Here is a 16,931-nt window from a genome sequence, read left to right as displayed (position 1 = left end):
CTGTGGCCGCAGTTCCATCCCTGGTAGGGGAACTGAGCTCCCACAAGCCGCGGCACAGCTGAAAAAAAAAAGAATTTTATGATTTTGATTAATTCATCTCCTTTAAAGTGACCAGGAAGGTAGAGTTTGCTGCATGCAGAAAGGCTGCATTTGTATTAATTTAATAAAACAATAAGACAGTAATAGCTTAGTCTTTCTTTAGTAAGTTTGTAGTTAAATTTTCATTTTCCTTAAAACTTTTTACAAGGTAGAAATTACTCAGGGCTATTATTTAGTGACTGTAGTACAGCTTCATAATTGGAGGGGCTAATTATCTGTCTTGTGCCCTTGTCCCTGTGGTTGCTATGGCAACTGCGGTACCTACGTTCAGTTACGTTGACTGCTGAGTTAGGTTTCAGTGCGCCATCCCTTGTTTAAAGCCATGTTTCCTAGTGTGGAACCACTCTGTTTCTGTAAATTTGTGTTTGTTATCGTCTGAGCATTTTTAAGGCAGTCGTGTCATGGCCTCTGCTGTAATGTTGTGTGTGTGTGTACAGCATGATGAAAAAAGTCAAAAGTACTTGAATCAGAGTTTAATCCACGTCCTTAAACTAGACAGTAAGCTGCTTTAGGCCTTTTTCCATCCCTTATACACGGTCCTGGCTCAGTAAATCCTTGCTGATTGACCCTCAAATTAAGGATTATTTTTACAGTAGCATATGGTAGGCTTAAAAAAAAATACTGGTAGTTGAAAACTTGTTGGTGTGTATCCATTTTCAGAAATTTCTAGAAGGTCTCATACTAAATAAGAAGCAGCAGAACACCTGTCCCTGAACCGAGGGTGAATCTCAGCAGCCTTCTTTCGGTTGCAGTGTCTTCGTAGTGGATTGCCTTGCTGTGCTGTAATTAAGTCAGCTGGTGGGGGTCCCAGTATTGAAGGGGCCCTCTCCCTGCTGGATGAGCACCACTGCCTTTGTGTTACATGCCATGTCATTGTGGAGTGGACAATTATTTTTTCCTGCATGGGTCTTGATTTAACAACAGGATCCTCTGGGCTTCTTCCAAGAAGCATCATATCTCCCTGAAAATAGGTGGAGGATGAATTCTTTCTTGAGATCCTGAAAACTATTAAATAAAAGCTTTTCTTTTTCTTCCTTTCAAAACAATGCTAAATGTTTATAATTATACTCCCAGTGAGTAACTTGGTTCACTGGCTTCCCTCCTGTTCTGGCAAAAGTGTTTTGTTTTTTTCTTTATGGCAGAGAAATTTTAGAAAACTATAATATTTTTAAAAATTGCCTAAAAGTCAACACAACACCTTTATAAGCCTCTCACTATGGGCTAATAAAAGAAAGGCTTTTATAAACGAGACTGTTATACTTGGATTCGAGTATCCCTTACTCATCTTTTCTATTCTTACCTTCATAAAGCCTTGTGTTCCCTCCTCTCATCCATTCTCTTACCCTCTCACCCCTCTCCTGCCAAACATTCTACTTATCTGTTTGCTGCCCTTCTCCATGGTGAGCTGATTTTCTTGTATCTTAATCTCCTCCCAGAATATTCTTTCCGTCTCCTCGACTGGGCTTACTTGTCTCCCCCTGCAGCCCTTGGAGAACATACTGCTCATTCTCTCCCACATCCTGGAAATCTAAGACTCCAGAGCCAGCGGTGTATTCCCCACCCCCTCCCCAATCTCCAGACCATTATTCTTCTATCATTGCCTCTACTTTTGCTGCGCGTCCTTGTCTTTATTTTAACTGAATAATTCAGTGAGGAAGAATATACTCAAGGAAAGAGCTGAGATGGGGACATACAAGTGGGGGGTTCTTCAGCAAATATGTTATCATATGATGCTTTTACTTTTTTGTGAGAACCTATAACTGCATTCATAAGCGTGCTATTCCGACTACGTGGCTGAGTATAAAGCAGCTCCAAGAACAGTAATATAACGTTTGGATATTTAACCTGAAGATAGAAATACTACTAGGCCATTGGTAAGATGCATAATTTTACCTTGCAATGTCTGGGAAATCGAGTCAAAAGGACCTCGGTTTTCCAGGAAGCATTCTACGTCGCTTTCATTTCTTGCCGGAAATCTTCCCAGGCCTGACCTTCTGAAGTCTCTTATTGCTGAGGATGTATGGGTAGAAAAAAACATATGATTAGAAATGTAGATTATAAAAAATAGTGGAATGTTTTTGTGGTCACAAGTGTTACTGACCTGTACACATAAGAAAGAGAAATCTGCCTTCTTTTCCAAAAATTCTTACTTATTGGATAGGTAAAATGTAGAATGTCATACTATTTTGAATTTTTACATTATTAATAAAGTTGAACAATTATTTTCCTGTTGTTTGCTGTTTTAAATTCCTATTCTGTTAGACTGTTTTGGGGGGGGTGTGTACTTTGCCTTTATCAAACTGCATGTGAATGCTTCCATTGAAAGAAGTGACATATATTTTGAGAGGACCTTTATTTTCTAAGCAGACTATTTGATTAAATGTTTAGAAGAACTAGATCTACAAATAAAAAGCAAAATCTTGGGTTTTAATTTTTTTGGATAAATAAAATTTTACACATATTTCCTTTTTTTCACAGGGTTACGTATTTAAGAGTATGTAGTTTTGGCATTTGAGGAAGCAGAACTGAAAAAAAAAAGGACATTAACAACTGCATTAACCGGTCTATACCGGAGGAAATGTGGTGACTTAAATTCAGTGACTGGAAACTTCACATTTTTCATTGTAATTGAAATCTTCCTTAGAGCATACATGTTTCCTTGACTCAGAAAGGAAAATATGTGGAGGAAATTTGCACAAGTTACCTTATAATTCTGTAAAAATCTCTGTTGCCTTTCGAGGGTATAAAAGTTCAGAACCAGGGTTCTCTGTTTTGCTTCTTTGCCCTGAGTGAGCGGTTACCTTTTCTGAGCCCTTGGCTTTCTTTCTGTGAACAGAAGGCGCTCCATCTGCCGTTTTAAAGTGGGAAGATTTACAATTCAAACAAGACAACATTTTGATCTCATACTCCTGTCTTCTAAGATACCCACTTAAAACTAAGAAAATGGAATTATTCAAGACCTTACTATCTTGTCTGTAACTTATTCAGAATTTATATTTTTGATTTATTTTTTTATCCTGATATCTGCTTTTTGACCAATTTGTTGTGTTTTTGTTGTTAAATTAAACATGTATGAAAATATGTCTCAGAGCAGTACCCTATATTTCTAATGCCCAATGAGAAATTTGATTTGGAGCCCCTCCTTTTGGACAGACTTTTGAGTAGCACTTACCACAATATCCTGTACATGTTGGTTTCCTTACCTTTTTTATTCCCCATTCTGTGTAAACTTCATGAGTCAGCAGCCTTGTCTTACGTGTTTTTGTCTCTTTCCAGAGCCTAGCGCACAGTAGGTGGTCAACTAATGTTTGCTGAATGAAGACCTAAATCATAGTCTGGTTTTTATTTTATTTCTTAATTTTAATTTTTTAAAATAAATTTATTTATTTATTTTTTGGCTGTGTTGGGTCTTCCTTGCTGTGCGCAGGCTTTCTCTAGTTGCGGCGAGCAGGGGCCACTCCTTGTTGTGGTGCTCAAGCTCCTTATGGCGGTGGCTTCTCTTGTTGCCAAGCATGGGCTCTAGGCTCACGGGCTTCAGTAGTTGCAGCTCATGGGCTCAGTAGTTGTGGCTCGTGGGCTCTAGAGCACAGGCTCAGTAGTTGTGGTGCATGGGCTTAGTTGCTCCATGGCATGTGGGATCTTCCTGGCCCAGGGATCGAACCCATGTCCCCTGCATTGGCCGGCAGATTCTTAACCACTGCGCCACCAGGCAAGTCCCATAGTCTGGTTTTTAAAAGGTATAAATTTCATGACTGTTTTCCATTTTGCTGAATATAAGAGGAGATAATGGATTCCTTTATCTTATTATTCCTATATCATTAATGGGGAGGAAAACATAAAAAACATGAAAAACATAAAAGTCTCTTCACCTTCCTCTGCATAATGGTCAACTCCTCAAGCATCACCAGGCAAGACCTGTGCTGTGAGCAGGAGGGCACAGCTTAGACTGTGGAGATCATGTTAGGATGAATTGTATGAGATTGCCATTTTTGTAGATCAGTGTTAGGTTATGTGTCTTCTAACAAAATGGTATATAGGAGTTCTTTATATATATTCTGAATCCTAGTCCTTTATCATTTGTAAGTGTTGCAGATATCTTCTCCTACACAATGATTTGTCTTTTTGATCATAAATGATTCTTTCCACGGTGAGTATTGGCATCTCACAGTAGGACAATGGCTTTTTTTGCTAGCAAACTCTAATATTTCCCCTTACTCTTCATGAAAGCTTTTTTGCTACAGTACCGGTGAATGTACCAAAGGTGTAAATCCATCATAGGTGTGAAGGCCAAAGATTATGGTTTAAATCAGCAAAATATACCTTCTTAGATACATGAAACATTTTGTCAAATAGCCTCTAGCTTTATCTGGGCCACTTGAAGAATCACCAGGAGATGTTATATAGTAAAATTAGTCCACTTAGGATAACAGCATTTAGTAATTGCTTTCATTAATCAAGGCAGGTTAATTTACTATCTACTTGCATAACAATGTCAAAAACTCTGTTATCTGCTGAAACCTTTTTACAGCATGTTAAGTGTCAGTTTCCTTCATTAAGATTAAGATTCAAATATTAATCCAAATTACTCAGAATCACTTTCTCTCCCTTACCTTTCTGACACCCCCTCCCTACTCTGCTACAAGAGAGGCCAAACTGCATTATCAGTCATCCCAGAGCTCAGAGCCCTCTTCTTTTGTATTCAGATACTACCATTTACTTTTCTGGACAGATACCAATGGCATTACTATAGGAGGGGCAAGTGAAATTGTCTCTTATCTAGGAAAAGAGTTGGTTGTCTCCTGATGGTTGAGTGCTATACATAGATGTTGGGGGAGACCTAAGGTTTTTTGGTTTTTGTTTTCAAAATTTTTTTTTATTAATTAATTTATTTATTGGCTGCATTGGGTATTCGTTGCTGCACACGGGGTCTCTCTAATTGTGGAGAGCAGGGGCTACTCTTCATTGTGGTGAGTGGGCTTCTCTTTGCGGTGGCTTCTCTTGTTGCAGGGCACAGGCTCTAGGCTCACAGGCTTCAGTAGTTGCGGCACACAGGCTCAGTAGTTGTGGCTCTTGGGCTCTAGGGTGCAGGCTCAAAAGTTGTGGTGCATGGGCTTAGTTGCTCTGCGGCATGTGGGATCTTCCTGGAGCAGGGATCGAGCCCATGTCCCCTGCATTGGCAGGCAGATTTTTAACCACTGCACCACCTAGGAAGTCCTGAGACCTAAGTTTTTTTGCAAGCAGTATCCCTTACTTCTTGTCAATGTTTTCATCAATAGCACTATGCATATCTTAGCACTTTGTTATGGACTTGCACATTTTGGTCTTTGGTCCTGTTGAAGAGCTGAGTAAGAGAGGAACAATAAAGTAAAGAAGCCTTGACATGAGGTACATCCATTCAGAGCCCACAGCTACACATTACTGAAATCATGAGGAATGCTCTCTGACACAAGCTAATGATCATGGATAGGACAGAAAGTGGTAGAGGAAAAGGCCATGGAGAGGTGCAAAGTAGGACAGATGAAAGGATTCATCCTTGCTATCAAAATCCTGTATTTATCTTCCTAAATCCCATTTCTTCTTTCTTTTGACAATGATTTACTGATTACCAGTTAAATTACCAGGTAGTATGTTAAGTTATTACACAGGAGATCTGAAAATCTTTAAGTAGCTCCTAGTCTTAGAAGAGGAAAGGAGGAGGAAGATGCCAAAATAATTATAATATACTCTTATAGTACGTGATAATATGCAGAATGTGTTGGGAGCACATAGAGCCAGTAACTTTACATGGAAAAAGCAGTTTTTGAGCTGATCTTAGAGGGCCTGGCTGCTAGATTTTGATGATCAGTTAGATTTGAGGGGTTAGGGAGAGGGAGGTTTTCATTTGTTTGGTTGTTTTAAAGCTAGGTGAATATTATTTCTATAAATGACAAAGTGCTAGAAGACAGCAGATTTCTATTTTCTGTATATTTATACATTATGACAATTCACTTACAGACACATTCATCCTTGTACATAAATTATTCATATAATATTTACCTTTCCCCAGTCTGAGTTGTCAGCTTTGAGCATAAAGAACAGGGAGCCAGCTCCTCCTTCAGTGGGTGTTTGGGTGGAAATGCTTTCAAAGAAGTTCCTTTCTCTTGGTTCTTTTTTTACCCTCTAGTTGAAAGATCTTGATTAGACATTTCTACTTGTGTCACACCTTCCTGATCTATTGATGTCCAGGAAATTTGATAACAGAGACATTTTAGACTTGTTTAATCATTGAAAGGAGCTTTTAAAATAATAAATGACCCTCAAGGCCAGTTTAGTTTTGCTGAGGTGAAGATCACTGTCATAATTAGTCTTGGATATAGTGAGGCAGAGAAATTTCTGGTCAAATGATGAACTGAAGATGCGACAGATGTGCTGAGAAAGTTTTATTTTGTCCCACTAGACATTTTTCCTTTTTTTTGGTGGTATTAGACTGATGTTATTTATTGGCATTCTGTAAGCCTACTTTGGTCTACTCTGACAAATCAAAGTAGAGATCAGTTGTGTTTTCAGCTGACTGTGTTAGCAATTATGTGTTCCAGCAGGTGTTTTCTAAGTGCTTACTGTATGTGAAGCACTGTACAGGTGCTAGCCATACAGAGATGAGCAAAAGAGGTATGGGTCCTGTCTTCACAGCACTTAGAGTTGAGTGGGAAAAAATAGAATTAATCAGTTTTTCTTATTTATAATCACAAATGACGTACACATACAATTAAGGGCTCTCTTGTAACCCACTCATTCTTCTCTTTCACTCTTCTTCCTAATTATACCATCTGCAAAAGTTGACAGTCATTTGTCAGGCTTATTTAGCAACCAACTTTGGAATTTTCTCTTGCACATTTTTGTTAACAATTGCTGTTACATAGTCCTTCTTATGTATTGGCCAATCGTGCCTCACAGCCATGACGGCTTCCAGATTTTCAACTTGGGAAAGCAGGTGTATGAAGAGGCCACGAACTGAGGTAGAGAAGAACATAGGAGAAAAGATTTGGGACTAAGAAAACAAACGTTTCGAACACATGGAGTTTAAGGGAACTATGAGACATCGCAGTGGAGGTACTAAACAGGCTAGTGCAAATACACTTCTGAAATCTCAAGACTAGCTAATGAAAAAGCAAGAAATTAACAGTAAGGAACCATTAACGTGTGTCTTACTCTGGTTGTGCAATATATGATGTGAAGTTATTGCAAAAGTCATTCTTTAAGTCGGGAGTGAATGAGATGAAAGTAGAGGAAGAAGGAAAAGAGCTGTGGATGGAGGCCAGGCAGAGGAAGAGGAAGAGTGAAAGCAAGAAGTGTGGTGGGAGAGCTGTGAGGAGGACCAGGAGGGAGGGGTAAATGGAAACCAACCAGGGAAGTGTTTCAAGAATGAGAAACCAAAGCTGAGGGAGGCCGAACAAGATCAGAGCTGGAAAGCAACTGGACTGGAGGTTCTTAGGAACAACAGCAGAGGATTCTGAATTCTGAAACCCACAGCTCTCATTTCACGGAAAGGGCAGATGAGTGATGATTTTTGTTTTCCTTAGCCACCATTTTGGATATTTTACTAATTATTCGACAGCTAAACTTACTATTTCTTGGTGGTTAACATTTACCAAGAAGAATTTCTATGCTATTTAAAGTTAAATGATTTGTGATTAAAATCATACAAGTTGATTGTTCACTACTCACTCAATTTCTTTGTTTTGTTTTTTAACATCTGCTTCAAGGCTACTCTCTTTATAGTTTCTATGGTGATAATTTTTGATAAGCTTTTTTTTTCACCTCCTAACTAATTGGTCATAAGGCAGTTTGTCATAAATGATAAAATAATAAAAAATAAAAAGAGACATTAAAAAGGTTATAATGAAACATGAGAAATGAATAGCAAAACTAAAAAGATTCTATTGAAAAGCTTTTTCAGGTTTTCTTGAAGCATGAGTAAGTACACAATGACTTCGTGTACGACACGGGCAGTGAGTAACTGGCTACGTGATTAGCAGCTGCCGTCTCAGGCAGCACTTAGGACGTCGGCAGCACCTTGAGAGCAAGTCTGCATGGACCCACATGTGCTCTGCTATGAAAAACCATGTGTATAGCGCGTTTCATTTTTTAATGTGTAAAAATAAATAAAATTAAAGGATTTCTGTGCAAGTTGCATTTGGTTTTAAGTTTTACTAATTTCTGTATATAAATAAAAGATATAGAGATTGTGCAAATTGAAAAAGAAAACAAACACTTAAAGGACCAGAGGAGAGAAAGAAAAATCTCAAAGAGACAGCATGCCCAGTAAGCTTTGACTATAGTCTTAAGAAAAAATAGTATCTGTATCAAGATACTAGGTCGCAATCCAAGGTAGACAGGGAAGCAAAACCCGAAGAGAATCTAGAAGCAGATGTTTGCCATGTGCACCCAAGCTCTGAGCAGGGGTGGGCACCCTGCCTGGACCCTGTAGTGGCCAGTTCTCCTAAGAGGTCTGTGCTGTAGAGACAGGCGCAGTGGGTTTTCAGGGCCTGATGCAATTACATTCGAATCAGGCAAACCTCAGGTTGACTCTGATCCATGCTCTCCCAACTGGTGCACCTGGTTCACTGGTTGCTGGAGAGCTTACCTCTGAAGAGAGAATGTGGTTTTTCTATGGATGTCTTCCTCTGGCCTCTTGGCAGTTCTGTAAGTTTTATTGTAGAATAAATGTCTATTCTGATTTTGTGTATCAGTCTCCTGTGGGTTTAATTCACGTGTGAGAGCATCGCGAGCCTGAATGAGTCTGGAAAGGGACAGTTTCCTCTTCCATGGCTAGTGACCTGAATCATGTCAGATTCACCCAGTTATGCTCCCTGTTCAGGTCCCTAGGACTGCAGGCAGGTAGGCGCTTTCCTAGAGAGACTCCTCCATTTCACTGTAAAGCTTTCCACTGGGCGATCACACACTACAGTTATTTTTCTATATTACATTAAAATGTAATATAGTAAGACAATTCTGTAGTTGTAAAAATGTGAAACAGATATTACCTATTGTGGAATGAATGACTGGTCAGTTGTAAACATCATGATTGTTCGCACGCTGCATTGCACCTCCTTGTGCTCAACCACACGGGCCAGGCCATTTCTATAGTGTGGTCCTCTGAATAAGGAGCCATGATGCTCCTAAACGTGTATTAAGTATAGGTCATGGATAATATTGGAGTCAGTGTTGGTCATCAGTAAGATTTTCTCTGTGGTGATGGGCTGGTCTCTTATGAATGACAGCATTTTATACAACTATATGTCCTTGTATGTTGTACATTACTTAATAATGCATGTAGCTTTATAATAAATTGCATGTCACACAACTTAATAATCCAATCTGCCTTTTATATGTTTCTATATGTGTTATAGGAGAAACCTTTTTTTTTTCTGAAGTCAAGAAATACGTATTGTTTTATGTTGCTAAACTTGTGTACTTTGTCAGAGAAGTATTGCCAGAAAATTATCTGAAGTGTAGAACAATAAAGTTGGGGCTTTAGATGATTTAGGTGAACCAAGAAAAAAAACTAGTGTCAGAGTTAAAAAGAAGCAGAACGAGAATAAAGGCAACACATCAACCGTATCTGACATGGAAGAATTCTGGTCACGTGATCTAAAGAAGCGCGAGTAACCAGTTTGGAATTCTGCAAGAGTCCTAGTAGATCATTTTGGCCTGTCTGAAAGTTTTGTCTAGAGAAATGAGAGAAAAGCACATATTTTTTTCTTGACCTTGAGAATGTAGCCTGGTTTGCTATGTACACACAGGAGGATGCTAGGAGTTGCTCGGTCAGTTTGAGAGAGGCATGTGGCTGAAGATAGGAATCAGAAGAACTGGGCTTTGGGGCTGAGCAGAGAGAATGAAGCTCTGAAAGGACACCCAGGAAGATTCTTCTCTTTAGCTGTACCAATATGCTGCTTGCTAATGTCTCTGAATTCCTGTTTTTCCGTTTCCATGCTGTAGCACTGGTAATTTCCAGTGCTGCTGTGTTGTACAGCTTTGGAGAGTAGTGACGGAAATGCCACCACTGATGTTATGCAGTGCCAGTCTGCACAGTCTGACACAGTGGCCTTGGGTTGGTCCATGACAATGCTGAGTGTATGATAGTCTGATATCCCACTAGAATGGAGGTGTCCTCGTATCTTACGGAATTGGTAAGAATATGCAGGCAGCTGTTCAGAGACATAAGTAAGGAGGCAGACAAGACTCATGGTAAATTCACTGACTTTTTTTAAAATTAATTAATTTTTTGGCTGCGTTGGGTCTTCATTGCTGCGTGCAGGCTCTCTCTAGCTACAGCTTGTGGGGGCTACTTTTCATTGTGGTGCGTGGGCTTCTCAGTGCGGTGGCTTCTATTGTTGCAGAGCTCAGGCTCTAGGCGAGCAGGCTTCAGTAGTTGTGGCACGTGGGCTCAATAGTTGTGGCTCGTGGGCTCTAGAGCACAGGCTTAATAGTTGTGGCATTTGGGCTTAGTTGCTCCCCAGCATGTGGGATCTTCCTGGAGCAGGGATCGAACCCGTGTCCCCTGCATTGGCAGGCAGATTCTTAACCACTGTGCCACCAGGGAAGCCCCATTGATTCTTCTTTCTGAGTATTTCCCTGTCGTTTTCATTATAGCCCTTCCTTGTAATCTTAATATAAACTGTACTGTGCTTCTCAGCAATTCCAGTAAATCTTTGTTCTCTGGCAAATATTCCAAAAGAGGTAGTATCCACTGGCTTATGTTTTTCCTGTAGGCATCAAAACAGATGGTGGTGGCATTGTCAGAAAGATGGTAGAAGACATAGTTGCGTAAAGATATAAAATTTCCTTGATGTAAAAGAATACTGAGATTTATGTGACTGGATATTTCCTGCTCAAAGTGTGACAGTGCAGCATATTCCAATACAAAAGTATAGGATCCTGCTCCCCCAGAGCCCCTCGTATAGAGGGGCAGCTGCCACTCGTGGAAACTGCACAGATCCACCAGTGGACAGCCCCTCACTTTCTTCTTTCTTAGGCAGCCTCTGTGCCCTGACAGCTCTTCTGACTGTTCTGGAGGCTTTGGCTGCATGCCTCCTGCTCACCAGGTACAGCTCATTAATTACTTGTACACAGTATGTTCATTGGATCATGGTACAGCTTTGCCTAAGTCACTAACATTTTTCATTCTTATTAATTTGAAGACATGTACATGGCAACCCAAGCATAGTAAGTTGCACAGTATTTATTGCAAGACTAGGTGAATTGAAGGTCATACTTCCAGGCTTCTGTAGACTTCTAACTATACATTATGGTTACTTTGTATTGGGTGATGACTAACCAAACTTTATCAGATCCTCCCCCTGGGAGTTTGTGAGACAGGGAGGAAGGAACAGAAGTGCCAGTGGAGGAAGCAGAGGCAGCAGAAGGAAGGAGAGCAGAGCCTGAGAGCAACTGAGTCACAAAGTGAGGGATATCTGAGTGGACGCAGGTTGAGGGGCGTCCCTGCCTCCGCCTGCACATCTCCTTCTTTCGTCACTGCCTCTGGTTTGCTGTTTTCTCCTTTCCCTATAGCCGTGGTGGAAAGTAGATGCTCCACAGTTCCTGGGATTGGCAGTTTTAGTTTAAGCAGTCAGCAGAGCCTAGTGTGTTTCAATCCCAGTTGCGGCTGCCAAGGAGAGAGAAGTGGATGGGCCCACCTGGGATCAGGTGTTGCTGTTGGTGCTTCTGGCTATAACCGTGTGTGCAAACATGGCTGCTGGGTCCCACTCCTGAGAAAACAGAGACATGAGCAAAGTGAGAATAAGTCCTTCTATTTAAGGAGTTATTTCTGCAGGCATATATCCTAATCTTTTATTTCTTTATTTTTTCTTTTAAAGAAATCAAACCTACTTCCTATAGTAACAATATCATCAAATAAAAAACACACAGCTACATCTGGTTAGACTTGCTTGCCCCTCTGACACCTGGATCTGAGAGAGGATTATTCGGTTCATTCCAGAAGCTTCAGTAGTAAAAATTGCACTTAATAAGTCAGTCCACAAAGCCCACCTGACAGAAGAGGAAATTCAAAACCTTAAATCAGTTAAGACTTATCAGATTCCCAGTGCTTAAAATCAAAGAATAGATTCAAGATTCACCCAACTCTAAGCATCTCTGATGAACTCTCCAAGTTCATCATGGACCTTATGTTAAACAAAGTCAGTAATATTTTTTTTCAGTGTCGAGTATTGTGGTGACCTAATACTTTAAAGTTATTTCCTTCTTCTCTAGGCTTCTGTGACACTCTGTTCTCCCCATTCAGCTTGTAAGTCTCTCCCTCCAAAGTTCCCCAAATGCTCTTTACCTGCTGCCGCCCTCCCCCCCCCCCCCCCCCCCGCTGTGAATAGGGACCCAGGTTAGTCCTTGGCCTCTTCCCTTCTTTTTCACTCTTTTTTGTAAGTTTTTCCAACGTCTTGGTGTTCAGCAGGCAGGTTTGTAGCCTTGACCTCTCACATAGCCATTTTTTGTTAGATACAGGAGCCAACTGAGTGACAGCTCAGTGGCTTCATATCACACAATGACTAGCACTCCCATAAAGTTGTCATGTCAGTGACATTCTCCCATTTGCCTAGGCGTAATACTGTGAACTCGTTCATCTTTGGCAACTTCTCCTTCACTGAGTCCCATTACCAGGTCCAGTTGAGTTCTCCTTTGCACCTTTGCAGTGACTATAGGAATAATTCCTTCTTCTCCATTCCTAATGCCATGACCACAGATTCTCATTGGAATATCTTCAATATTCTCCCACAAGGGTTGTTGGGGTTTTTGGGGGGGTTTTGTTTGTTTGTTTGTTTGGCATTTGTTTTGGTTTTTAAAACTTCTGGTTTATTACATAGTTCACAGGCAGGAATCACACTGGAATTACTTGAAGAATTACTCTGAGCTCCATTATAATCACAATATCTGAAGCTGGTCTGAAAATCTTGAACAATAAAGGCAAGATTTAGTGTAGAAATGTTCCTAGGTGGTTCCGATGTGTATCCTTGGTTAGAATTACCGCTCTGGTCTTCCCTCCGGTTCATCTTACTCACCACTGTTCGATCAGTTGTTTAAATACCACTTAAATCCTTACTTTGCCAGCAGGAAAGACAAGTCTGTCAGCTCAAGGTCAAGCTCCTTAGTCTTTCCTTCAGCGCTGCTCACTATTCTTTCAAGTGAGCCCTGAACTCTGAGCGGCTAGTGTTTCCTTTATCTGTCACATTCGTATTCATTCTGTGGCTTTCCTGGTCTCGATAAAGTAGGTGTTTCTCAACTTCCCTCAAGACCCACTTTCTCCGCCGAGCATTCCCGGTGACTGTAGCTCACTCGTATTCCGCTTCCCTTTCCCCACGTTCCTGTGGTCGTATGGCCTGTCCTGCTTATAACCCAGTACTTGATTATATACTGTCTTGTATGCATGACATCTTTTCTATCAAAGTCGGTTTTCAGTTTCTTAAGAGTGGGAAAGTATTTGATATCCTGTATGCAGTCCAGCATAGCCTGGTACTATAAATCAATTTAATCATACACCAAATAATGTCTATACTGTTGGGTTGTGGATAAACCTCTGCTTTATCCTGCAGCCGATTAAAATGATCCCATTTAAGATTCTCCCCTAATTCAAGCATTTTACCCCATATTGTTTCTGCAGTTAGGCAGAGAGATGAGCATCTGTGGAATTAACATTTTTGCTTGTCTTACTTGAAATGCAATTAAAAAAAAAGTTGTGGTTTTCTTAAAATCAGGTATCTTGAATGCCATTTATTATTTTTTCAGTTAATCAACATATTTTAAAATTTATTTAATCCACAGTGCAGATAGGGCCCTAAAAGCAAATGTGAACTTTGTCCACAGCTGTACCCTATCAGCCACGAACCATCTGATTGCATTATTTCAAAGGCATAGCAATCATTTGCACTCTTTATTACCCAGGGGCATTTCAAACTGTTACTGAAATGCATCCGTCCCTAAAGTAACCATCTGTGAATTGTGACACCATAAGGTAGAATGATGAGCAACTACATCTAATTGATATGCAAAGAGGAGTTTCAGCTGTCCAGCTATGGAGATTAAAATTCAACCTTTAGTAGGCTATTTCAGCTAAATTTTTTTTTAATCATAGTATCTAGTTCAAGGACCTATTGTTTTAGGATTCTCAAAAAGAGAAATACAGCCCTCTTCTCCACTGAGATAAGAACATCTCAAAATGAAAGCATCTTATTTAATAAATGTTTATTGTAAAAAATTCAAACCGCATAGAGAAAGGAAGTTTCTTGTAAAATGCAGGAAGATTGCTATTGTTGTTACAGAATGTCACAGTAGCAATATGTTTCTTTCATACATTTGCTTGCACTCCACAATTCCTGAGAGTGAAAAAAAAGAGAAAATGCTTTATTTTAATGTTTCAACTGCATTAAAAGAAAATATTGAGAGCAACATTTGTTACAGTAGTAAGATATATTAAATGGGTTTTATAACAATGACTTAAACTCGTTGAAAATTTTCTCCCCCTTTATTTCAACATGTAACCTTCACAAGGTGTCTCTCTCTTTTCTTCCTTCAGATCTTTATTGGAATATAATTGCTTTACACTGTTGTGCCAGTTTCTGCTGTACAACAAAGTGAATCAGCCGTATTTATACATATGTCCCCATATCCCCTCCCTCTTGAGCCTCCCTCCCACCCTCCCTATCCCAGCCCTCTAGGTCATCACCAAGCATGGAGTTGCTCTCCCTGTGCTGTGTAGCAGCTTCCCACTAGCTATCTCCTTTACGTGTGGTGGTGTATATATGTCAATGTTACTCTCTCGCTTTGTCCCAGCTTCCCTCCCCACCCTACCCACTCACTGTGTCCTCAAGTCCGTTCTGTATGTCTGCATCTTTATTCTTGCCCTGCCACTGGGTTCATCAGTACTGTTTTTTAGATTCCATATACATGCCTTATCATGCGGTATTTGTTTTTCTATTGAGCATCTGTCTGGATGTACTGAGCCCTCCCAGTTGGGATTATCGAGGAATCCTACAGACTAGCGCATACTTCAGAAAAGTGGTTCTGTGGTTATTTATACATCTGCGTGGAGAATAACACCTTTAAAATATAGTGAGGTCTTGAAATATCCCTATTGTCGCTACCCTCTGAGAGAGAGTTACTCTCCTGAGGTCTGCCCCAGCGGCTGGAAGGGAAATAGCAGCTCCTGTGAGTCTGTGACGGGAGAGGATTATCAGCCACTGGAAAAGAGACAACAGCAGACTCAGGCTTTTCTGCAGTAAAACTGCACTTAAAAATGGTTGCTTCTCCAGGGTTTTTGTGTGCAGTATTGAGGCACACTGCGGTCCAGGCAGCAGGCAAACAGCTCTCCTTGAATATCTGTGTGTGCAAAGTCCGGCTTGTGCCCGCGAGGCCATCTTCCCTGCTCCTCAACACAGCTCGGTCCCAGCCCCTGGGATGAATTAATAATGGGATATAGCCGAGGGCAGCTTTAGCCGTGGCTCGGGTTCCCAGCTATCATGCTGCTGAAGTCTAAGGATGCGCTTAAAGTAATTGAAGCAAAGCACAGCAGGGCTGTATTGGCTCAAGATGAGGCACTCTGGGAGATCACTGCTAACAGCTTTGTGGGAGATATTTGGCATTGGAAACGTAGACCATTTCCAATAAAATTTCAAATATTTTTTTGCATTTTGGGCTCCAGATACTTACCATTATTTTTGGAAGAGCTGTTAGCTGCCTGTCAGTTTACATTTTGAAATTATGTTGTGATGACATCTCTAAGCTTGTCTTGGTGTTACCACAAGCAGGACATGTATGTATTTCAGAACATGTATGTTTACATCAAACAGGAGAGCTGCTGTGACACAATCTTGGAAGCAGTCGAGGCTACTTTTTATATTCCTAATAAATTATTTGAAAACCACTTGTATTCAAGAAAAACTCCAACTATTTGAAGTCTCCTCTCCAAACAGAAAAAATTCTACAAAATTATTACATATACATATATACAAACACACACACATATATAAAAATATATGCGTGTGAGAGATTTTTTTTTCCTGTCATGCAGTGTGTGATAACTGTGTTTTGTGATGTGTGTGAGGCACTGTTTACTAATGTGTTCTTAATTCTGTATCTTAAGATTACTACCCACTTGACAGTATTAATACTATAACGTGATCTAAGACTAAATCTCAGGAAATCCTTTACATTTTAGCTCTCAAAACAATTACTCAAAAATGATGGTATGGGACTTCCCTGGTGGCACAGTGTTTAAGAATCCACCTGCTAATGCAGGGGACACGGGTTTGAGCCCTGGTCCAGGAAGATCCCACATGCCGCAGAGCAGCTAAGCCCATGAGCCACAACTCCTGAGCCCAAGTGCCACAACTACTGAAGCCTGTGAGCCTAGAGCCCGCACACTGCAACAAAGAGTAGCCCCGCTGGTTACAACTAGAGAAAGCCTGAGCAGCAAGGAAGATCCAACACAGCCAATAAATAAATAAATAAATAAATAAATAAATAAATAAATAAATTTTTAAAAATGATGGTACTGTTTTATACTGAATAAATGCTACTGCCTATTATAAAAACAATAATTTTGACATTTACAAATCAAGTAGTATTTTTGTAGTTAAACTAAAAATTCTCTGACTTGCAGATTACTTCTTACAATCATTTAGTCCTAAAAATTATCCTGTGGCATAATTGTTATCTTTGTGTTTATAACTTTGTAAATAATTTGCCTGAGGATACACAGCCAGGGGAGGTAGGACTCAAACCCAGATTTCTCAGACATCAAATATTGTGATCTTTTGTATCATGTTGTCTTCCAAGAAAGAGAGTAC

At 40.2% G+C, this 16,931-nt stretch overlaps 1 protein-coding gene across 5 annotated transcripts in view; it reads left to right on the top strand.

The window, feature by feature from the left end:
* The window catches only part of BICD1 (BICD cargo adaptor 1), a 222,578-nt gene that overhangs the window by 20,574 nt on the left and 185,073 nt on the right, over positions 1 to 16,931 (top strand). The window lies entirely within an intron of this gene.

This window comes from Hippopotamus amphibius, chromosome 12 (genome assembly GCF_030028045.1).
Source record: "Hippopotamus amphibius kiboko isolate mHipAmp2 chromosome 12, mHipAmp2.hap2, whole genome shotgun sequence".
Lineage (NCBI taxonomy): Eukaryota > Metazoa > Chordata > Mammalia > Artiodactyla > Hippopotamidae > Hippopotamus > Hippopotamus amphibius.
The sequence above is the reverse complement of the archived record's forward strand: the minus strand, read 5'-3'. Positions and strand labels throughout refer to the sequence as shown.